Here is a 24,657-nt window from a genome sequence, read left to right on the forward strand (position 1 = left end):
ATTGAGTACAGAAGCTGGGATGTCAAATTGTGGCTGGACAGGACATTGATTAAGCCATTTCAGGAATTACGTTTTAAGTTCGAATTCCCCTGTTCTGGGATGGATGTTGTGATTCTTGAAAGCGTTCAGACAAGATTTACAAGGACTTTGCTAGGATTGGAGGATTTGGGCTACAGGGAGAGGCTTTGAATAGGCCAGGGTTAATTTCACTGGGAGAGTCTAAGGATGAGAGGTGACTTCTTGGGGATTTATAAAATATGAGGGGCATGGATATGGTGAACAGCCAGGTATCTTTTCCCCCAGGTAAGTTGGTGGGTTCAAAACAATCGCTGGGCTTAAGTTTGAGAGGGCAAAGATTTAAAACGGATCTAGGGGCAAGTTTTCAAGCTGTGTGTGTGTGTGTGTGGAATGAGCTGCCAGATGATGTTAGTGGAGGCTGATACAATTACAACATTTGAAAGGCATCTGATTGGGTACATGGATAGGAAGGGTTTCAAGTGATACGGACCAATCGCTGGCAAATGGGGCTCCAGTTGTTGAGGATTCCTAGTTGGCATGGACAAATTGGACCAAAGGTCTGTTTCTGTGCTGTACATCTCTATGACACTAATAAATGAAAATAAGTTGTGTTCCTCTTTTGTGGAGAGCTAGCAGAAGCACAGATAATTGTTCTTGGAGCTGAGAAGGTTAAGCAGTGATTTTGATCAGCTGCAAATTTGTTTCTAAGGTATTTAATTTGCAGAGAGAGGGGAATTGTTAACAATGTCACAATTTTAGTAACTATTTTCAGGTAATTGGCAATAATAAGTGAATATGTGAACATTATGTTCTTCAGTAAGTTCTGAGCATCTGGAACAGTCTGAACGGCAGCTGGACAGACTCAGCAATTATTCATAAACAGATTTGGAATTTTACCTTTTAAGGGAAGATTTGGGGTGCTATGGGCAAATGGGAAGGGAATTGGGACAGATTTGCAGCATTTCTAGAGGGAGAGAGTACAGCCCCAATGGGCTGAATAGCCCCCAGTCCCTGTGCTCTGTGATACTGTCCCATTCACTGTGAATGATGAAGCTCATCCCAGAGCAGAGAGAGGGAGGATCCCACCATTATCTGGGGCCCATTGTGAGGTGAGTGATGTCAGCGCAGGCCAATAGGGCCAGAGGGCAGTACTGGAGGACCAGGTCGTACGAGTTTGTCCTCCAACCAATCGGAGTGAATGAGGGCATCCTCAAGGTTGGAACTAAAGAAAGGCACATATCGCAGAGATTTGAGAAACTGGAGGACGTGAGATAGGGAGCGTTCTGTGGCTAGTGAGGAATTATATAAATAAGGAAGAGTTGTGAGGATGGTTTAGGTGACATTGATCAGGCGAGTTGAGGATGGAGGAATTTAGGGATCGTGAGGATTAGAGTCATAATGTTATACAGCAAGGAAACAGGCCCTGTGGTCCAACCAGTCCATACCGACCATAATTCCAAACTGAACTAATTGTACTTGCCTCCGCTTGGTCCACATCCATCCAAATATTTCCTATTTATGTACTTATCTGAATGTCTTTTCAATATTGTAATTGTATTCACAGCTACCACTTCCTCTGGAAGTTCATTCCACACGTGTATCTTTTTTTATTAAAACCTTCATGTATTTTCTCAAATCTTTCTCATTTCTTCTCAAATGAATGCACCCGAGTTTTGAATCCCCTCTCCCCGGCTATTCACCCTGTCTACACTCTTTCTAATTTTATAAACCTCTAATAAGCTCACGCCTCAACCTCGTGCACGCCAGTGAAAAAATTCCCAGCCTCTCCTTAGAACACAATCCCTCCATTCATGGCAACATGCTGGTAAATCTCTTCTGAACCTGCTCCAATTTAATAATCTCCTTCCTATAACACCACAACCAGATGTGGACAGAGTATTCCAGAAGAGGCCTCCCCAACATCTTGTACATCCCCAACATCACGTCCCAACTCCTGTACTGCAAGGTCTGAACAATCAAGGTAAGTGTGCTTAGCACCTTATTAACCACCCTGTCTACATGTCACACAAACTTCAAAGACGTGAAGCCCTCGGTCTCTCTGTTCCCATATCACTACTCAAGGCCCTACTTTTATTGAGAGTAAGTCCTGCCCTTGTCTGTTTTGTCAGGTTGTTATATTTTGCATTTATTCCAATCCAAAAAAATTGCGTATAAAGGCAGTAGGGGTATAATTAAGAGGGAAATCAGGAGGCAAAAAAGGGACGTGAGATAGCTTTGGTGAATAGGTTTAAGAATAATCCGAAGGGCTTCTATAAATACATGAAGGTAAAAAGGCTAACTAGGGAGAAAATAGAGACCCTCCAAGATCAGCAAGACAGCCATTGTGTGGAGCTGCAGGCCATGGGCGAGATAGGAAACCAGTGTTTTGCATCAGTGTTTACTGTGAAGAAGTACATGGGAGATATAGAATGTGGGGAAATAAATGGTGACATCTTGAAAAATGTCCATATTACAGAGGAGGAGGAGATGCTGGATGAGTGGCTAAGGAACTGGTGCAGGGGAAAAGGATTCACATTTTTTTGGATCATTGTGATCTCTGGAGTAGAGTTGACCTGCATAAGAAGGATGGATTGTACCTGAATTGGAAGGTGTTAACATCCAGACAGGGAGATATTAGTGATACTCAGGAGGCATTAAACCAGTGAGGGAGTGGGTGTAAACCCAATAAGATAGTGAGGAAAGAGTATGTCTGAGACTGGTACAGGTCAGAAGCCAAATAGTCAAGGCAGGCAAGGGCAAGGCACAGAATGAAGTCGGACTGAGCAGTTGCACTGCATTTACTTCAATAGAAGAGGCCTGACAGGGAAGGCAGATGAGCTCAGGGTATGGTTTTGAACATGGCACTGGGATATTATAGCAACTACAGAGGCATCACTCAGGGATGGATAGGACTGGCAGCTTAATGTTCCAGGGTATAGATGCTATAGGAAGAATAGAAAGGGGGACAAGAGAGGAGGGGGAGTAGCATTTTTGATTCAGGATAGCATTATGTTTTTGCTTAGGGAAGATATTGCTGGGAGTACGCCCATTGAAGTTAGTTCGTTGGAACTGGGAAATAAGAAAGGGATGACCACCTTATTGGGGTATTCTGCATGGATTTTGTCTGGGTTCTCTGGTTTCCTCCCACAGTCCAAAGATGTGCAGGATAGGTTGGATTATCCAGGCTGAATTGTCCACAGTGTTCAGGGATGTGCAGGTTGGTGGATTGTCCAGGCTGAATTGTCCGTAATGTTCAGGCATGTGTAGGTTGGGTGGCCCTCGGAAATGCAATGTTACTGGGGGAGGTGAGGAGGCTCTCAGGATCAGTATCAGTGTGATGGGCTGAATGACCTGCTTCCACACTGTTGGGATTCTCTGATAATTCTACTAGTTTTAAAATAGTTACAGAAAATAATAGACCAGATCTACATGTTAAGGTTCTGAATTGGACAAAGGCTGATTTTGATGGCACGAGGCAAGAACTTTCACCTGGCCCCTCCAGCCTGCTCTACCATTCAATAAGATCAGGGCTGATCTTTTCATGGCCTCAGCTCCACGTTCCCGATCTCCCACCATAACCCTTAATTCCTTTCCTGTTCACAAATCTACATTTTGCCTGAAAGGCATTCAAATGCTGCAGTCAGCAGGGAACGCCACAGATTCACAACCCTTTAGCTGAAGAAGCTCCTCCTGATCTCAGTCCTAAATCTGCTCCCCCTTATTTTGAGGCTCTGGAGTTGGACCCGTCCCCAGTGGAAATAGCCTCCCTGCTTCTGTCTTATCTCCTCCCCTCATAATTTTATTTGTTTCCTATCCAACGTCCCATTCTTCTAAATTACAATGAGTATAGAACATGTTTTCTCAATCTCTCCACATACACCAACCCTCTCAACTCCCAACTCAAACTAGTGACCCTCCTCTGCACTCCCTCTAGTGCCAGTACATCCTTGCTAATGTAAGGGGATCAAACCTGTACACAGTACTCCAGGTGTGGCCTCCCCAGCCCCCTGTACAGCTGCAGCATAACCATCCCTCTGGCAATGAAGGACAATATTCCCTTCACTGCCTTAATTACCTGCTGTACCTGCAAACCAGCTTCCTGTGATTCATACACAAGGACACCCAGCTCCCTCTGCACAGCAGCCTGCTGCATGTTTTCACCATTTCATCATCCAGTTTGCTGTTAGTCCGACCCAAATGGATGACCTCACATATCCCAACATTGAACTCCATTTGCCAGATCCTTACCCACTCACTTAATTGATCTGTATCCCTGTGCAGACTTGCAATGGACTCTGCAGACATTGCTTTACTCATCTTTGTATCAAATGTGAACTCTGACACCGTACACTTGGTCCTCAATTCCAAAACATTTGTGTAAATTGCAAACAGTTGTAGTGTCAACACTAATCCAAACACCCATTTATCCCCATTATTTATTATGTTGGTGAACCGATCCTGTATCAATGATAATTACCCATAATGCTGTGCATCTTTACCTTATACAGCAGCCTTTTGTGTGGCAACGTATCGAATACCTTCTGGAAATCCAGGTACACCACATCCACCGGTTCCCCCTTGTCCAACGCGCTCATTGTATCCTCAAATAATTCCAGTAAATCCATTAAACATGACCTGCCTTTCATGAATCCATGCTGTGTCTGCGAAATGAGACAATTTCTACCCAGATATCTCACCACTACTTCCTTGAGAGATTCAAGCATTTTCTCCACTGCAGAAGTTAAGCTAACAGGTCCTTTTTGAAAAATAGTGGCACCGCATTTGCAGCTTCCAGTCTGTCAAAACCATCCCAGAATCCAACAAATTTTAGTGAATTATCACGAGTTTGTTATTCTTCCCCCCCCCCCCGCCCCCCCACCCCCCCCATCTCCTTTAGTCCCTCGAATGCATTCCATCAGGGCCAGGAGACCCAGCTACCTTGAGGCTGTTATCTTTCCCAACATTGCCTCTTTACTGGGAGTGATTGTTTCTCTGTCCTCATCTGCTATTGCCTCCACAGGCCTGCCAGAATGAGAGTATATAGACAGTATGTTCCTGTTAAGGCCAAGGCTGGTAGGTGTAGGGAATGCTGCCTGTCGAAAGAAATTGAGGGCCTGGTCAGGAAAATGAAGGAGGCATTTGGCAGGGACAGAGAGCTGTGTTTGTGAGAATCCCTAGAGGAGTATAGGGGCAGTAGGAGTATACTCGAGGTAAACCAGGAGGGCAAAAAGGGGATATGAGATAGCTTTCGGAAATAGGTTTAAGGAGAATCCAAAGTGATTGTACAAATACACTAAGGACAAACGAGTAACCAGGCAGAGAATAGGTACCTGCAAACATCAAGGCTGTCTGTGGAACCGCAGGAGGTGAGAGAGGTTCTGTGTGAGCGGAGAGGTTTTACAAACACAATGTGCGCATCGGAAAACACACATTTTGTAACGTCCCAGTCTCGTGTTTTCAGTAAATGGGGAATTGCCTCAGTGTGGCTGCAGGTATGTGTACGCGTCACCATCTTTATTCGGGGCAAGAATTCACTGGATACATGCGGAACTGCCAGCTTTGTAGGGGGCAAGGTGCAGCCAGGCGCATGTGCAGCCTTTCTGTGGTACAGAGTCATTGGGCAGGATTTACAGAGCACATTCAAACTCAGAGAAATGGATGTTTATTTCTGGATTTGTTTTGTCATTCATTTAAATGATTTGGTATCGTAAATGAGTTTGCAGGTCATACAAAATTGGAGGTATTGTGGATAATGAAGAAGGTTACCTCAGATTACAATGAGATATTGATCAGATGGGGTTTAATTTAGATAAATGTGAGGTGCTGCATTTTGGAAAAGCAAATCAGTGCAGGACTTATACACTGAATGGCCAGGCCCTGGAGACGTTTGCGGAACAAAGAGACCTTGGACTGCAGGTTCATAGTTTCTTGCAAGTCAAGTTGCAGGCAGATAGGATGGTGAAGAAGGTGTTCAGTTTATATTCCTTTATTGGTTCGAGCATTGAGTACAGGATGTGGGAGGTCATGTTGCTGTACAGGGCATTCGTTAGGCCACGTTTGGAATATTGTGTGCAGTTCTGGCCTGCCTCCTATCAGAAGGGTGCTGTGAAACTTGAAAGGTTTCAAAAAAGACTTCCAAGAATGTTGTTAGTGTTGGAGGATTTGAGGTTGGAGGCTGGGCTGTTTTCCCTGGAGTGCAATAGGCTGAGCTGTGATGTTATGGAGGTTTATACTATCAAGAGGGGCATGAATGGAGTAAATGAACAAGGTGTTTTCCTTGGAGTGATGGTGTCCAGAAGTAGAGGCATTGCTTTAGGATGAACGGATAAAATTTCAAAGGGGCCTAAAGGACAACTCTCATGCAGTGGGTGGAATGAGCTGCCAGAGGAAGTGGTGGAGGCTAGTACAGATAAAACTTGTTAAAGGCGTCTAAATAGACACATGATATGATGAGTAAGCGTTTACAGGGATATGGGCCAAGTGCTGGCAAATGGGAATAGATTAGGTTCGGATACCTGGTTGTCATGGATGAGTTAGACCGAAGAGTCTGTGTCGGCGCTATACATCTCTGACTGTGGGATCATAACAGCTTATACTGTTCTGCTTCATCTCTGGGCTCCCTCATGACCACTTTGTTAATGTCTAGCTTCCTCAGTCTCGAACAATGGGTGTATTTTACTATTACTTTTACAGACATTTTTATACGTTAATTTTTCACTGCCGCCCAGCCCCTGACCGTGTGCTGCTTATTAATTTTTTTTCTGGAAAATTTTTGACAGTCAAGAATTCTTTTTTTCCGATGAGCAAGTGTATTTTCCTTCCGTTTCTGACTATAAATTCTGCATCATTTTCGTTCCCTGTAATCCGTTTTGCACTCCCTGAAACATCAACTGTGTTTCTCCTTCCACAGATCCCAGTGATTAATGCCAAAGCCCTGTTGCCTGGGGAGAGGGTGATGTTTGACTTTCTTGTACAGCTGCAGTTTGTGTGGTGAAGGTGCTCCCACAATGTGGTTGGGTAAGAGACATTACAGATTATTCATTACAGCAACAGTGATGATTTGAAGATAATGTCCAAATCAGGAACAGTTTGTAGTTTTATTATCATGCTTATAATTTCACAAAAATATTATTGGAAACTTTAGACAAGGCCAGAGAAGTAGGTTTTGAGGAATGTCTTAAAGGAGGAAAGCAGACCTGTGAGGTTTTGGCTGTGAATTTCAGACCTTGTTGCTTTGGCAACTGTAAAAGCAGCCACACAGGTGAGGTAATGAATTAACAGATCATTGGGAGTCTCGAACAGAATGGGTTGTCGAGTTCTCAAAGGGTGTGTGATGCAGCGAGCTAGGGATGGTCACAACCAGGAATTATATCAAGGGTGAGAATTTTAAATTGAGGGATGTGGGCCGGATGCTGGCAGGTGAGACTAGATTGGGTTGGGATATCTGTTCGGCATGGACAGGTTGGGTCGAAAGGTCTGTTTCCATGCTGTACATCTCTGTGGCTCTATGTTGTTGATTATGAATAGCAGCCTTTTGATGGATCAACAAGTTTTGGTACGAGGAAGTACTTGGGCAGAGATTTAGTTTTTCTTGAGATAACAGGGAGGTTGAATGTGGGAAGTTGGCCAGGAGTGTGTTTGTATAAGGAAGTCTGGAGATAACACAAGGTGGATGAGAGTATATGAGCTAATACAATGTTAGAATCAGCTCGAAATAGTGGTCTTGTCCCCCTCACCTCACCACACCTCTGGGATTCAGCTGGTTGTCAGGTTGTGAATCAGGCGGTAACACAATCGGGAGCTGAGTGGCCATGGTGGAGCCTGAAATGAGTGTCACTCAGCTGGCTGTTGCTGAGCAGCTGCTGCTTGGTAGCCCTGTTGGTGACATCTTCCATCACTTTACTGCTGATCGAGTGTGGACTGACGGAGGGAAATTGGCTTGGTTGGATTGCCCTGTGTTTTCTGTTGAACATGCCTGGGCAATGTTCCACAATGTCAGTAGATGCCAGTGCTGGAGCGGTACTTGGCTTGGCGGGTGGCAAGTTCTGGAGCACAAGCCATTAGTATTATTGCCAGGATATTGGCAGGGCCCGTAGCCTTTGCACTACTTAACCACTTCTTGATGTTATTCAAACTGAATGAAACTGGCTTAAAACTCACATCTGTGATGTTGGAAACCACTGGAGAAGGCTGAGATGGAGCATCCCACTTCTGGCTGCAAATGCTGTTGACTTATCTGGTGCATGGATGTGTGAGGCCCCTCCATCAGTAAGGGTGGGGATATCTGTGATGCTTCCTGCAGTGAGTTGTTTTATTGTCCATCACCGTTTACAACTGGGTGTGGCAGTACTGCAGAGCTCTGATCTGATCCATTGGTTGTGGGATCACTTAGCTCTGTTGCTTGGTGCTGATGCTGTTTGATATGCAGATGGTTCTGTTTGGTAGCTTCACCAGGTTGGCACTTCATTTTTAGTTATGCCTGGTGCTGCTTTGGGCATGCCCTCCTTTCCTGTCCTTTGTGATGGGTGAGAGCAGGATTTACAAACCCATGAGATTACAGATTGTGCTGGAGTACAGTTCTGCTGTTGTTGATGTCCCACAGTGCCTCAGAGAGATCCAATTTACGTTCCTACATCTCATCAAAGTCTGTCCCATTTAGAACGGTGATAGTGTCACTCAACACAATGGAAGTTTTTCTCAACTTTAAGCCAAGACTTGTGTCTCCAAAAACAATGTGCAATGGTCGCTCGTACCGATACTGTCATGGACAGATGTATCTGTAGCTGGTCAGTTCATAACAATGAGATCAAGTATGTTTTTCCCTGTTGTTGGTTCCCTCACCACCTGCTGCAGACTCAGTTGAGCAGCTATATCCTTTAGGACCTGACCAGCTCAGTCAGTAATTCTGTTGCAGAGCTAGTCTCGATTGTGGACATTGAAATCCTGTACCCAGAGTACGTTTGACACCATTTTACTTCCTCAGTGCTTCCTCCAAATGTTGTTCAACATGAAGGAGAAGTGATTCATCAGCCAAGGGAGGACGGAGCATGGTAATCAGCAGGAGCCATGAGACTTCCTGGTGTCCGGAGTCAATGCTGAGTGCTCAGAGGGCAAATCCTCCCTGTCTGTGCCACCACCTCTGCCTGGTCTGTCCTGCTGGTGGGACAGGACATATCCAGAGATTTGAGGAGAAAGTGAAGACTGCAGATGCTGGAGATCAGAGTCGAGAGTGTGGTGCTGGAAAAGCACAGCAGGTCAGGCTGATGAAGGGCTTAGGCTCGAAACGTCGATTCTCCTGCTCCTCGGATGCTGCCTGACCTGTTGTGCTTTTCCATCACCACACTCTCGATATCTAGGGATGGTGATGGTGGTATCTGGTCATTGTCTGTAAAAGGGCTCCTGAAGAAGGGCTCATGCCCGAAACGTCGATTCTCCTGCTCCTTTGATGCTGTCTGACCTGCTGCGCTTTTCCAGCAACACATTTTCAACATTGTCTGTAAGAGTTGATTCCATGAGTATGAGTATGTCAGGCTGTTCCTTGATTGGTCTGTGAGACAGCTCTGCACATTTTGACACCAAACTCCAGATGTTAGTCTGGAGGACGTTGCACCATCGAGAGGGCTGATTCTGTGGTTGTATTTTCTGGTGCCTTGTCAGATGCTGAGTGGTCCATCCAGTTTCATTCCTTTGTTGAGACTTTGCAGTGATTAATACAGTGAGTAGCTGGCTGGGCCACTGTCGGGTTGGCAGGATATTTTTCCACCATTGACAATGGTTCCATGGAGATTAGGAGATTCCTAATTCCAGTTATTTTTTCTTGAATTCAGATTCCACCATCTGCCAAGTTGGGATTCGAACCAGGATTTCTGTCATTGGTTTTAATATTTTGGGTAAAAGTTAAATACATTAGGTTTGTTCACTCACTTTAAATATCACTTACCCAGGTTTTGTTTCTTTGTGAAACACTGTCCATCATCCTGTCTCCTCCATCCTTCTCTCCACCAACAAGAGTTTGGAGCACATGGAGTTTCTCTGTCACTAAGACTGAGACAATCCGATCTGCTGCTTCCCTCCCTCCCACTGAGTCAAACTGCCTCACGTGGTGTTCCCGGATTTTGTCCAAACTTTCTCCAATCCCGGTCAAGCCTTATCAGAGCTCATCTTGACCCTTTAACCCTCATCTCAGTAAACCATAGAGTTTCCAACTCTCTTTTCTCCCCCTCCTCATCAGTCTCCCTCACCGATTCACAGATATTGTTCCTTGTTCTGTCTTTTCTGGTTATGTCCTTCTCTCCCATTCTGTGAAAAACTAATATTTGACCTCATGGTTGTTGAAAAATCCTGCTCCATCTCCACTCTCCCTTTCCTTTCTGAATTCCTTGCATTTGGTGTCCCTCATGGATCTATCCTTGGCCCCTCTTGTATCTCCTCTACATACTGACAGGAGGTGACATTGTGCAAAAGCACCATGTTGGGTTTCACATGTACACTGACAATGCCCAGCTCTCCCTCCCCGTCATCCCTCTCCATTACTCCACTGTTACTCAGTTATCAAGCTGCTAACCACATTCCCACTACTCGATTAGGTGCAGTTTCCTCCAATGAAACATTGTCATGGTTAAACCCGTTGCCTGACCAATTCCTTTCCCTTACTGCTGAGCCCCTCCCTCTCACTGAGAACTATACAGCAGAACTACACTCTTCACAATATTGCAGTTCACTCTTCACAATATTGCAGTTGTTTCTGACGCGAAGCTGACCTTCTGATTAGACGTTTACACAATCCCAAACACCAGGAATTCCAATCTCTTAAACGTTGTTTGTCCCCTCCTCACTCCAGCTCCATTGCTACTGAAACCCCTTACCCGTGTCTGTGTTGCCTTAAACGTGATGAATCCGAAACAGAACCCTTGATTCTGTGACTGGCTCAGAATCTGGTTTCAGACTCCCCCCTCAGTATTTACCCTCAGACACATCAGTATTTATTCTGTCAAACCCCTTCAGAATCTGGTGGTGCGGTCTGATTGTAGCTTGTGGGAATGGCAGAAGCTGATGTGTTGTATCTGGGTGGAAGGTAAGGACTTGGGGTGGGTGGGGGGAGCTTGTGGGGTGTTCTATCCTTGTTGCAGTTGGAGGTGTGGGTTTCAAAGGCAGAGGTGCAGGAAGTGGAGGAGATACATTGGATGGTATTGACCACATGGGAGGGGAAATTGCAGTCCTTGAAATATTTGGTATTTTGGTATGTTCTGGCTTCACTGGAACACTGCAGTAAGCATGAGACAGAGGTGTTGGCCAGGTGTGTTATAGTGACAGGCAGCTGGAAGCTCGGGGTCTGTTTTTGCAGCAGAACGTCGATCATCAGTCGCCATTTCCGCCACCTCCACTGAGATGCTGCCAGACACAGGTTCCTGTCCTCTCCATTAACAGCTATGCACCCTCCCAGCCAGATCGTAATCCACTCCTTTGTCTTTCCAAATGTTCCGGTCTCTCTTTGGGTTCTGTCCCTGCCTATTATTTACTCTTTAACCCCTATCTCCTGCAGTACAAAGATCTGCAGGTTAGTTGAATTGGCCAAGCTAAATTTCCCATAATGCTCAGGGATGTGTAGGTGAGGTGCATTAGTCAGGAGAAATATACAGTAATAGGGTAGGGGAATGGGTCTGGGTGGGATACCATTCGGAGGGACGCTGTGGACTTTTGGGCCGAATGGCCTGTTTCCACACTGTCAGGATTCTAATTTTCCCAGCTCCCATCGGTTCTGAGGAAGGGCCACTGGACAGATTCCTGTTCCCAGATGCTGCCAGACCTGCTGAGCTTTCCCAGCACCTCCTGCTTGTTGTTCCTGATTGACACCATCCATCCACCTTCCGGGTTTGATTCAGGCAGGGGGAGGATCCCACCACTGACCTCACAATGGGGTCCAGCTGATTGATGGCAGCTTTCCACCAATAGGAAAAGGAGGTGGGACTGGTGGACCAAGTGGAACCAGCTGGTCATCCAAACAATGGGAGTGAATGAGGGGCGTGGCCAGTGGGATGACACGTCACCAGTAACTCCGCCTGTGCAGTGTCACGTGACTCGGCCGTTGGTGAATGTGGGAGAGGCAAACAGGGAAGGGGAGAGTGGCCTCAGAGACAGAGGTAATGAGTCACTTCAGACTGGGAAGTTTTAATTACACTCTGTACGGGTCGTTAGTCTGAATTAGAAACTCTTAATCCCGCGTTTGCAGCAGATGGGAAAATGGCTGCGGCCCTCAGGCGGTGATAGGTCCTGGGATATGGCCGCCATCTTTATTGGGGGCAAGGTACAGTGAGGGGCATGGACATGTCCCCTTCCTAGGATGGGGGAGGGGGGGGGGATGTGATTTTAGGAGAGGCATTTACACATCAAGCACAAACCAAGAGAAAGGTATGTCTTTATATTCTGTTTTGTTTTGTCAATTTATTTCATAGGATATTAAATCAGAATAATTGAGGTTGGGATCTCAAAAGTAAGTTTTTACAGTCAATGGAGTCATCAGGATCTGAATATCATTGGCATTTAACTGTGGAAGGAGAAAGGTTTGTCAGTTCTGTTTGTGGGAAAATATCTCCAATATTTTTGTTAAGCAGAAAGATGTACAAATTCGTGGTTGGATCACCCTTTGGGTGTGTGCTCTGTTCTGGGCCCTGCAGCTGAGGAAGGAGATATTGGCCTGAGAGGGAGCACAGATTTATCCAAATTACACCTCGTCTCTTTGTAAGAACTCTCAGATTTAGACCCAATCACCCACTTCATGATGTTAACCTGTAAACTTGATATTTTCAATTACCTGCAAACTTCCCATTAAAACTCCTTTTAGACTCAAATTCCAGTACCTTTTCAGGTGGGATGTTCCAGCTTCTGACAACTGTCTGTTCATTCAGAAACTGCTGAGGTCCATGTTGACTCTGGGGTTACAAAGGGCTGAACTGAAAGATGAGATGCTGTCCCTGAGCTCCCATTGAGATACACTGGAACAGTACAGGAGGCTGAGGGCAGTGTAGGTGTGAGCAGGCAATGAAAATGACAGGGCTGCACTGTGAGGGCTGCTTGGCTCAATGAGAGTGTTCTGGAGTTGGGTGTAAACAGAGTGAGGGGAGACAGGGAGAAGGTGAAGCTGAAACTCCGTTTTAGTTCAGGCCGTTCAGAAATTCACATGGTCCCATTGGGAACAGCCAGTTTTTAAGTGATACCTGCGGGGTATTTGTTAACAGTTTTTAATGTATTTTTCCTGAGGGCAGTTGAGAGTTAACCACATTGCTGTGGGTCTGGAGTCACATGTAGGCCAGACCAGGTGAGGATGACAGTTTCCTTCCCGACAGGACATGAGTGAACCAGTTGGGTTTTCTAACAATTGACAATAGTTTCATGGTCATCATTCGCCTTTTCATTCGAGATTGTATTGGATTCCGATGCTGCCATCAGCCATGTTGGGATTCTATCCCTAATCCTCGGAACACTGTACATTTCAATCATCTGGCAGGAATACCATTAAGCCATTGCCTTCCTTTTTTAGCAATATTTAAAAGCAAGTTCCATCATTCTACGTGTACAATGTGAGATAAAATACTGCGGTGTCCATGTGTCGGCCTCTCCAAAAGGGCAATCAACAGAAATTTGTTTGGTGGTGAAATATGTCACTTTTTTGTGGAGGGGGGAGGTGGTTTATTAAACAAAAACGAATCCAAATAAAAATCTTATGCCACGGACATGTAATTTCGAAGCCAGAGGGGGATTACAGAGACAGGGAGGGTGGTGAAGCCGGAGGGGGATTACAGAGACAGGGAGGGTTGTGGGCTGGAGGGGGATTACAGAGACAGGGAGGGTGGTGAAGCCGGAGGGGGATTATAGAGACAGGGAGGGTTGTGGGGACGGAGGGGGATTACAGAGACAGGGAGGGTGGTGAAGCCGGAGGGGGATTACAGAGACAGGGAGGGTGGTGAAGCCGGAGGGGGATTACAGAGACAGGGAGGGTGGTGAAGCCGGAGGGGGATTACAGAGACAGGGAGAGTGGTGAAGCCGGAGGGGGATTACAGAGACAGGGAGGGTGGTGAAGCCGGAGGGGGATTACAGAGACAGGGAGGGTGGTGAAGCCGGAGGGGGATTACAGAGACAGGGAGGGTTGTGGGGCCGGAGGGGGATTACAGAGACAGGGAGGGTGGTGAAGCCGGAGGGGGATTACAGAGACAGGGAGGGTGGTGAAGCCGGAGGGGGATTACAGAGACAGGGAGGGTGGTGAAGCCGGAGGGGGATTACAGAGACAGGGAGGGTGGTGAAGCCGGAGGGGGATTACAGAGACAGGGAGGGTGGTGGGGCCAGAGGGGGATTGTTGTCCAAACATCACTGTGGTGTACATGGACTGCAGCATTTCAGGGAGGCGGTTAACCACCACTTTCTCCAAGACAAGTAAAGGTGGCCAATAAATACTGGTCTGGGCAGCAAAGGCACCCCCCAGTGAATAAAACCAAGCAGTGACCTCTCTGAGCTGACTTGCTGTGAAGTTAAAAACCTCTCTGGAAATGGGGTGGGCAGAGAAGAGAAACAGTGACATTTCACAGCTGCCCTCAGAGAGACCTCACCCTTGGAAGTACTCAGAGCCAGGGATCAGCTCAGTGAGTTTCAGTCTCTTCAAACATCAATCTTAGTCAGTTTTATTTTATTAAATCTACAATCATGAGTCAGGTGAGGATTTCTTTTTAATGTCTTACGGTCTCTTGATTGAAAGTTTAAGATATAAAACGTAAGCAATAAGTTATTCTCAGGCAGTATTTTTCGAGCAGTAAGACTGTGCCTTTGTCTTGGTCTGTAGGTTGTTAAGGCGGAGAGGTGGCCTACTGTTCCTGTCGGGTGTGGAAGATTAGGGAGAGTTTCAATGAACCTGATGATTTGTCTGCAAGAAGTGTGATTGCAAATCCTATTGGATCACATGGATTGGTGGAGGAGTGATTAAAGGCAGTGAGGAATTGACAGGAGCCGGGGAGTGTGATAGGCGGCAGTCTCAGGATACTGCAGATACAGTCAGGTAGGTGGGTTACCTCCAGAAAAGCTAGGAGGGGTAGGTAGGTACTGCAGGAGTCTCCTGTGGCTATCCCCATCTCAGACAAGTGTACTGTTTTGGAAAATGTAGGTGGTAATAGACTTTCAGGGGAAAGTAGCACTGACAGCCAAGTTACTGGTACTGAGACTGGCTTCTAACATAATGTGAGGTGTATCCAGTTCCACACGATCGATGGTGATAGGGGACTCTCTCGTCAGGGGCACAGTCTGCCGTTTCTGCAGCTGACAGTGAGAGATCAGAATGGGGTGGTGCTGCCCTGGTGCCAGTGTCAAGGATGTCTCTCAGAGGGAGCAGAACATTCTCAAAGGGGAAAATAACCAGTGGGAGGACATTGTACATTGGTACCAATGACATAGGAAGGGGAAAGCATGGGGTCCTGAGGAGCAGGGAGATTTGCTAGTGCCACTCGGGAGGCATTAAACCAGTGAGGGAGTCGGGGTAATCCTAAAGAGATAGTGAGAAAAGAGGTGAGTCTGAGGCTGGTACTGTTCACCAGATCAGACTGTCAAGGCAGGCAAGAGCAAGCTACAGAATGAGGTGCGACGGACCAGTTACACTGCATTTATTTCAGTGCAAGAGACCTGACAGGTCAGGCAGGTGGGCTCAGGGTATGGTTTTGAACATGGCACTGGGATATTACAGCAATTACAGAGGCAGCACTCAGGGATGGATAGGACTAGCAGCTTAATGTTCCAGGGTATAGATGCTATAGCAAGGGGACAACAGAGCAGGGGGAGAGGTGTTTTTGATTAGGGATAACATTATGGCTGGGCTTCGGGAGGATATTCCTGGGAGTACATCCAGGCAAGTTATTTGGGTGGTACTGAGAAATAAGAAAGGGGTGACCATCTTACTGGGATTGTATTATAGACTCTCTCCCAATAGTCAGCGGGGAATTGAGACACAATTTTACCGGCAGACCTCAGTTATCTGTAAAAATATAGTTGCAATGATAAGGGGTTTTAACTTTACCAACATGGCCTCGGAGTGCTGTAGTGTTAAGGGCTTGGATGGAAATGTATTTGTTCAGTGTGTACGAGAACATTTCTGATTGAGTTTGTAGGATGTACCTACTAGAGAAGGAACAAAACCTGACCTGTTTCCTTTATTCATTCACAGGATGAGGCTGTCACTGGCTCGGCCAGCATTTATTGCTGCGTTTACCCAGAGGGCAGTTAAGAATCAACCACGTTGCTATAGGTCTGGAGTCCCATGCAGACCAGACCAGGTAAGGATGGCATTTTCCTTCCCTAAAGGTCATGAGTGAACCACATGGGTTTTTTCAACAATTGACAATGGATTCCTTGTCGTCACTAGATTATTTTTTCCAGATATTTATTGAATTCACTTTCCAAAATCTGCCGTGATGGGATTCAAACCCAGGTCCCCAGAACGTTATCTGGGTCTCTGGATTAACTGTCTAGTGATAATTTCACTCCATCATCACTGCCTCTTAGGAAATGAGGCAGGGTGAGTGACTGAGTTATCAGTGGGGCAGCACATCAGCACCAAAGATCCCACAGTATTGTGGCTCAGTGGTTAGCGCTGCTTCCTCAGCAACAGAGACGTGAGTTTGATACCAGCCTCAGGCAACTGTCTGTGTTGGAGTTGGCACATTCTCCCCAGTGTTTGTGAGGGTTTCCTTCGGATATTCAAATTTACTCCTACAGTCCAAAGATGTGTAGGTTAGTTGGATGAACCATGTTAAATTTCCCATAGTGTCCAGATGCAGTATATGAGGTTTTGGGATGTGCAGGCAAATCTCTGCCTGATGTGAAAAGATCGTTTTGAGGTCCTGGACAGAGCTCAGTGAGGTGTGGCTGAACGTTTTACATTTCCCGTGGCGGTAAGGGAAGGTCAAAGGTGTGGAGCATGTGTTGGTGGGAGGGTGTGGACCTAACAAGGGAGGTGCAGAGGGAATGGTCTCTGTGGAACGCAGATAGCGGTGGGGAGGGAAATATGTCTATGGTGGGGTCTGACTTTAGGTAGCAGAAATAAGAGGTTAATGCGCTGTATCTGGAGATTAGTGGGGTGGAAGATGAAGACCGCAGGGCTGTATTCTTTATTGTGGCTGGAGGGGTGGGGTAAAGGTGGAGGTGCGGGAAGTGGAGGGTATGTGTTGGAGGGCATTGTTGATCAAGTCGGAGGAAAGTTACGGTCCTTGAAGTAGGCCTTTCTGGGATGTCCTGGAATAGAATCCAAAGAGATTAAACAAATATATCACAGACAAAAGATTAACTGGACCAGAGAATAGGACCGCTTAAAGGTCAACAAGGCTGTCTATGGAATCACAGAGGGTGTGAAATATATGCAAATATTTCACGTCATTTTTACTGGAGAAGTATATGGAAGCTCGAGAGTTTGGAGAAATAAACAATGATAACTTTGAAAGTGTCCATGTTACAGAAGAGGTGGTACTGGATGTCTTAAATCGCATCAAGGTGGATAAAGCCCTGGAACCTGATCAGGTGTATCCTGGAACTTTCTGGAAATCTAGGGAAGTGATTGTTGGGCCTCTCCTGTGATATTTGTATCGTTGATAGTGACAGGTGAGGTGCCATTATTTTAAAAAAGGTGGTAAGGAGAGGCCATGGAACAAGAGAACAGTGAGCCTGAAGTCAGTAGCAGGCAAGTTGGTGGAAGGGATTCTGAGGGACAGGATATCCATCTATTTGGAAAGGTAAGGAATGATCAGGGAGAGTCACTGTGGCTTTGTACATGCACAATTGTGTTTCACTAACTTGAGTGAGTGTTTTGAAGTGACAAAGAAAATTGATTAAGCCAGGCGGTGAATGTTGTTTATATGGACATTCAACAAGGTTCCACAAAGCAGACTGGTTAGCAGGGTTAGATCACATGGAATGCAGGGAGAGCAAGCCATTACAAAACTACCTTGAATGTAGGAGACAGAGGATGATGATTGAGGGTTGCTTTGCGGACTGGAGGCCTGTGAGCAGCAGTGTGCTGCAGGGATGGATATTGGGCCCTTAAATAAATGACTTGGATGTGAATATATGAGATATGGTCAGTAGGTTTACAGAAGACACCAAAATTGGAGGTGTAGTGGACAGTGAAGAAGGTTAGTTCAGAATACAACAGGATCTTGATCAGATGGGCCATTGGAGCAAGGAATTGCAGACTGAGTTCAAATTAGATAAATGTGAGCTGTTATATTTTGGAAAGGCAAATCAGGGCAGGACTTATGCACTTAATGGTAAAGTCCTGGGGAACATTGCTGAACAATGGGACCTTGGAGTGCAGGTTCATAGTTCCCTGAAAGTAGAGTCACAGGTAGGCAGGGGAGTGAATGCAGCATTTGGTACGCTCCCCGTTATTGGTCAATGCATTGAATGCAGCTGTTGTGATGTCATATTGTGGCTGGACAGGGCACTGATGAAGGCCCTTCTGGAATTCTGTTGTCAGTTCCAATCTCCCTGTTCTTGGAATAATGTTGAGAAACTTGAAAGGGTTCAGAAAACATTTGCAAGGACTTTCCTGGGGTTGGACGATTTGAGCTATTGGGAAAGGCTGAATAGGCTGGGACTATTTTCCCTGGAGATTTGGAGGCTGAGAGGTGATCTTATAAAGTCATGAAGGGCATGGATAAGGTGAGCAGTCAGGGACTTTTTCCCAAGTTCGGTGGCTCCAGAACGAGAGGGTACAGGCTTAAGGTGAGAGGGAAAAGATTTAAAGGGATTTAAGGGGCATCGTGTTCATGTTGAGGGCATTGCAAGTATGGAATGAGCTGCCAGAGGAAGGGGTGGAGGCTAGTACAATTGCAGCATTTAAAAGGTGTCTGACTGGGTACTTGAAGAGGGAGGTTTTAGAGGGATAAGGGTGAACCGCTGGCAAATGGGACTCCATTAACGCTCTCCGTTAATGGTCAATGCATTGAATACAGAAGCTGGGACGTCATATTGTGGCTGGACAGGACGTTGATTAAGCCACTTCTGGAATTCTGTTTTCAGTTTGAATTTCCCTGTTCTGGGAAGGATGTTGTGAAATTTGAAAAGGTTTGGACAAGATTTACAAAAACGTTACCAGGATTGGAGGATTTGGGCTACAGGGAGGGGCTGAATAGGCTGGGGCTATTTTCTCTGGAGAGTCAAAGACTGAGAGGTGACTTCATTGAGATTTATAAAATCACGAGGCGCGTGGATAAGGTGAGCAGCTGGCATCCTTTTTCCTCAGGTTAGGTGGGTCCAAAACTAGAGCACATGGGTTTAAGTTGAGAGGGCAAAGATTTAAAAGGGATCGAACTGGCAACATTTTCAAGCTGAGTGTGGTGTGTGTATGGGAGGGGCTACCAGATGAAGTAGTGGAGGCTGAAAAATCACAACATTTAAAAGGCTTCCAATTGGGTACATGAATAGGAAGGGTTTTGATGGATACAGGCCAATAGATGGTAAATGGGAATTCATTAGTTTAGGATTCCTTGTTGGCACAGACGAATTGGACCGGAGGTCTGTTTCTTTGATCTTAATAAATTAAGATGCATTCCTCTCTTTTGTGCAGAGCTAGCTGAAGCACAGATAATTATCCTTGGAGCTGAGAAGGTGAAGCAGTGATTTTGACCTGGTGCCGATTTTGTTCCAAGGTCTTGAATTTGCAAAGAGAGAGAGGAATTGTTAATCCTGTCACAATTTTTAGTAACTACGTTCAAGTAATTGGCAAATAATACAAGGTGAAAATGTGAACACTATTTTACTCAGTAAGTTCTGAGCATCTGGAACAGTCTGAACGACACAGATTCAGCAGGTATTTTGAAACAGACTTGGAATTTTACTTTTTAAGGAAAGATTTGGGGGTAGTTGGGACAGATTTGCACCATCTCCAGAGGGAGAGAGGACAGCTCCAATGGGCTGAATAGCCCCCAGCCCCAGTGCTCTGTGATACTGCCCCATTCACTGTGAATGATGAAGCTCATCCCAGAGCAGAGAGAGGGAGGAGCTCACCTCTCAATCGGCGCCGGCTTGATTAACGGCAGCTCCAGACCAATAGGAGGAGAGCCTGTGTGGTCCTGCAGCCAATGGGAGTGAATGAGGGGTGTGGCCAGCAAGACGACACCTGTCCATGAGCTGTGCAGGTGCAGTGTCACTGGGTGGGGGTGGGAGAGACAGCAGAGACTGGGACAGAGGCTGTTGGACCTGAATTACAAACTCCCGGTAAATTAAAACCAAACGAACTGCAGATGCTGTAAATCAGAAACAACCACCAGGAGGTTCTGGAGAAGCTCAGCAGGTCTGGCAGCATCTGTGACGAGAAATCAGAGTTAAAGTTTCAGATCCGGTGTCCCTTCCACAGAACAGATGTTACTGAGGAAAAAAAAGTCCGTTTATGTGCAGAAGATAGTGTGGGGGAAGATAAAAGGAGGAAAGGATAGGTGGGGATAGAGTGAGAAGAGCGGTTGGATAAAGGATAACGATCTGACTGGGGGAGGGTGACTAGCTGTTAATGGAGACTGTTAGTGGCTAACCATAGGTAGTGTGTAATGGCAGGCTGTGAGACAAGGCCTGGTGTGTGGGGTAGGGGGCTACGACATGAGGTTGTTAACCTGTGGTTAGCCACTAACTGTCTCCATTGTAAGCTGTTGCCCACCTATATCACTCCACGATTGGAGCTGCTGAGGACACAAACCTTTGGAATATCCTCCCTAACCCCCTCTGTCCGCCTTAAAGATGTATCTAAAAATCGTTCTCTTTAATCAACGTTTCCATCATCCGTGAAGCATTTTAGGAGATTTGTCAATGTGAAAGGCTCCATACAATGCAGGTAGTTGTTGTTATTGTCTGACATCAGGAGAAACAGGGATGAGCCCTCTCTCTCTCTCATACCTGATGAACAGCAGCAAAAGCAGGAAGCACTGAGCATGCTCCAGCCCACAATGGGCCTCGGATTATTGATGTCAGCGCAGGACCAATAAGAGTCGGGGGAACGAGGCTGGAGGACCAGGATGTGCCAGTTGGTCCTTCAACCAATCGGAGTGAATGAGGGGCGGGACAATACTCAACCACGTGATAAACTTCACTGACAGCACAGTGTTGTTGTGGCCAAGGCATTGGAAATGTGTGAAGGTGCAGGGCAGGGGAAAGGAAAGACATAGACCAGAAGAGAAGGAAATTTTCATGGTATGGGATGAGAGGTTTTACAGAACTTAGTGCACATTGTGAATCACAAATTTGAAAATCCCAAATTCTGCCCCATTTTCCCTCCTTATAATGCATTTTGCACTCCCTGAAATAGCAACTGTGTTTCTCCCTCCACAGATCCCAGTGATCAGTGCCAAAGCCCCATTGCCTGTGGAGAGGGTGATGTTTGATTTCCCTGTCCAGCTGCAGTTCATGTGGTGAAGGTGCTCCCACAATGTGGTTGGGTAAGTGCTGTTATAGATTATTCACTCAGCAATATTGAAGAGTTGACAATGTATGTGCAAATCAGCAACAGTTTGTTTTTTTTAATCATGTTTATAATTTCACAGAAATACTATTGAAAAATTCTGGCATAAGGCCACAGATTGAGATACTAGGTCAAGTGATCAAAAGCATTGCCAAATGAGCAGGTTTTCGAGAACACCTTAAAAGAGGAAAGCAGGTCTGAGAGGGTTCAGGTGGGAATTCCAGACAGTGTTGCCTTGGCAACAGTAGAAACAGCCAGACAGGTGAAGCAATGAATAAACACAAATGAGTTGTCAAGGTCTTGCAGGGTGTGTGGTGCAGGGAGACAGGGATGTTCACAGGGTGAGAATTTTAAATTGTTGCCTGTAAATAGGAGCCTTTCGATGGATCAACTAGTTTTGGTACAAGTGAGCACTTGGGCAGGAGGGTTTAAGATACTCTTGAGATTACATGTAAGTTGAATGTGGGAGGCTGGCCAAGAGTGTTTGGATAATTAAGTCTGGAGATAAATACTCGTCCATCCCTGCATTCAGTAAATGAGCTGAGACTAGGGTGGAGTTGGGTGATGTCACCAATGAAGAAAGTGTGTTTTTGGAGTTGGGCTCTTCCTCCACATCACCCCCACCTCCCTCCCCTCACCAAATCACAGGTATTGTTCCTTGTTCTGTCTGTCTGTCTTTTCTGGTTATGTCCTTCTCTCCCATTCTGCTACGAAGTAATATTTTGACCTCACCGTTGTTGGAAAAACCTACTCCATCCCCACTCTCCCATTCCTTTCTAAATTCCTTGTATGTGGTGTCCCTCAAGGATCGATTCTTGGTCCCTCCTGTTTCTCACCCACATACTGTCAGGAGGTGACATCGTCCAAAAGCACCGTCTGAGGGTTCACATGTACACTGACAATGCCTAGCTCTCCCTCCCCATCATCCCTCTCCATTACTCAGTTATCAAACTGCTCATCACACTCCCACTACGCGATTGGCTGCAATTTCCTGCAACGGAACATTGAAATGGTTAAACCCATTGCCTTCAGTTGCTATTACAAATTCCTTTCCCTTACTGCTGAGCCCCTCCCTCTCCCTGGGAACTGTCTGAGGCAGAACTACACTCTTCACAATATTGCTCTCATATCTGTAACCCCAAGGTGACCTTCTGATCAGGTATCTACACAATCACAAACACCAGGAATTCCAATCTCTAAAACGTTGCTTCCCCCCCCCCCTTCACCCCAGCTCCATTGCTACTGAAACCCCTGACCCGTGTTGATGTTGCCTTAAACTTGACGAATCTAAAACAGAACCCTTGATTCCGTGACTATCCGAGTATCTGATTCCAGATCCCTCATGATGGGAAACATCCTCTCAGTATTTACCCTGTCAAACTCCTTAAGAATCCTGCATGTTACAATGAGATCACCTCTCATTCTTCCCAAATCCAGTGAGTAGAGTCCCAACATTTTCAGCCTTTTCTTAAAAGATAATCCCTACAAGCCAGGGATCATCCCAGTTAATCTTTTCTGAAATGCCTCAGATGAAATTATGTATTCCCTTAAATAAAGGGACCAAAACTTCTGTCATTACTCCAGATGTGGTCTCACTCGCACTTTGTAAAGTTACTCTCAGGTATATACTCCAAACACTTACACTGAAAACTCCTTGTAATAAGAAACAACGTTCCATTCCCCATCCTGATTCCCTGTTGTAACTGTGTTTCCTACGCAATTACCCCTGGTCCCTTTGTGGTGCAGCTTTCGACAGTTTCCACCATTTACATAGCACTCTGTTCTTTTATTATCTCCTCCAAAATGAGCAACTTCACAATTTCCCAAATTATGCTCCATTTGCTAACTTGTTGCCCACTTCTCCAATGAATCCCTCTCTGTAAACTGTTTATAATCCTTTTGGAACTTTACCGTTCTGCCTTTTCTCAGAGATTTCCCCGCTCATTCTTCTAAACATTTCCTGGGAGCACTGGGCAGTGGGAAGCAGTTGTTACCTTTTCAGAGAGACTCTTTGGAATGATTGGGAGGAGCTTGCTGCTCATGGGTCAGAATGGAGACAACTTGCCCATCGAGCTGCATGAGCCTTTCACCCCCCCTGTCTAATTGATGAGGCACAGCAGCAGCACGGAAGGAAAGAAAAGGAAGCACATCCTGCTCTCCACATCGCACTGACTCTTGAAACATTGTGTCCCATGTGTCAAAGATCTGCCCTGTTCAGTCACATGAAGACCCAGTGTGGAAACTCACAGAAACCCATACAGATTTCCCCCTGAACTAACTGCTGACCCCCACAAGGGGTAATGTGTCCAGTCATCCTGGGCCAGGAGGAGGGGGTGGTGAGAGTTTCTTAAATGAACTGACAGTGACAGTTTTATAAACGTGTATTACAGGTGGACATTCAGATGGTAATCTCAGTAATTGTAACGCCAAACTGTGACAAAATTACTCAATTCATCAGGAGCTGGATATTCACATTGTGTGTGAGTATTGTATTCCAGCTCATTCCCATTTGCTGCATAAATGTCCTCTTTTGAATCACCCCACACTCTCAGTAGATCTCCCCCAAGTCTTCAATATGTGTCCTGTAATCCTTTTCTGATGAACTCATGAGTGTAAGGTGGATTATTCTAAATCTGTAAACCCCTCTGTCACAGGGCACCCACAATTTCCTCTGCTACAAGGAGAACAATCTGTTTCCCCAAACCCCTGATTCCCCAATGTCTGTTTGCTCCCTATAAGGCACACATCAGGATTGTGTTGGAACATTCTCCACTTGCCTGCATCAGTGCAGCCCCCAACAATATTAAAGTGAACATCCTCCAGGACAAAGCACTGTGCCTGAGTGGTGTCCCATCCCCCACCTTCAGCATTCCCTCTCCCCATCCCCAGGGTACAGTGGCATCACTGTGTAAAAGGGAAAGGCAGCATTGTCCTCCCAGACCATAGGGCTGCTGTCTCATTAGGGAGAAATGTCTGGTGGTGGGTTTAACCTGAAGGTTACCACAGCCCAGGCAAGGGGAGAGGTTGAGAACAAGAGTCCATCTATTGTAGATGGATATTCTTGATATGTATTAACAACACCCATGTCTCTGCAACTAAAATCCCCCATTCCTTGAACCATCCTGGTAAATCTCCTGTGCCCCCCCCTCAGGGACCCTGCCATC

General features: G+C 46.0%; 1 long non-coding RNA gene across 3 annotated transcripts in view; it reads left to right on the plus strand.

The window, feature by feature from the left end:
• The first annotated feature begins 6,937 nt into the window (after positions 1-6,937).
• LOC132812949 (uncharacterized) overlaps positions 6,938-24,657 on the plus strand; it is a 33,863-nt gene continuing 16,143 nt past the window's right edge. For 2 of the 3 annotated variants that reach the window (XR_009643870.1, XR_009643871.1), the window contains exons 1-3: positions 6,938-7,035; positions 16,217-16,325; positions 21,364-21,470. This is a non-coding gene — a long non-coding RNA (uncharacterized LOC132812949). Of the gene's footprint in view, positions 7,036-12,114; positions 12,159-16,216; positions 16,326-21,363; positions 21,471-24,657 lie in introns of those variants that run through there. The other variant, XR_009643872.1, reaches the window with a different exon arrangement.

This window comes from Hemiscyllium ocellatum, unplaced genomic scaffold (genome assembly GCF_020745735.1).
Source record: "Hemiscyllium ocellatum isolate sHemOce1 unplaced genomic scaffold, sHemOce1.pat.X.cur. scaffold_313_pat_ctg1, whole genome shotgun sequence".
Classification (NCBI taxonomy): domain Eukaryota; kingdom Metazoa; phylum Chordata; class Chondrichthyes; order Orectolobiformes; family Hemiscylliidae; genus Hemiscyllium; species Hemiscyllium ocellatum.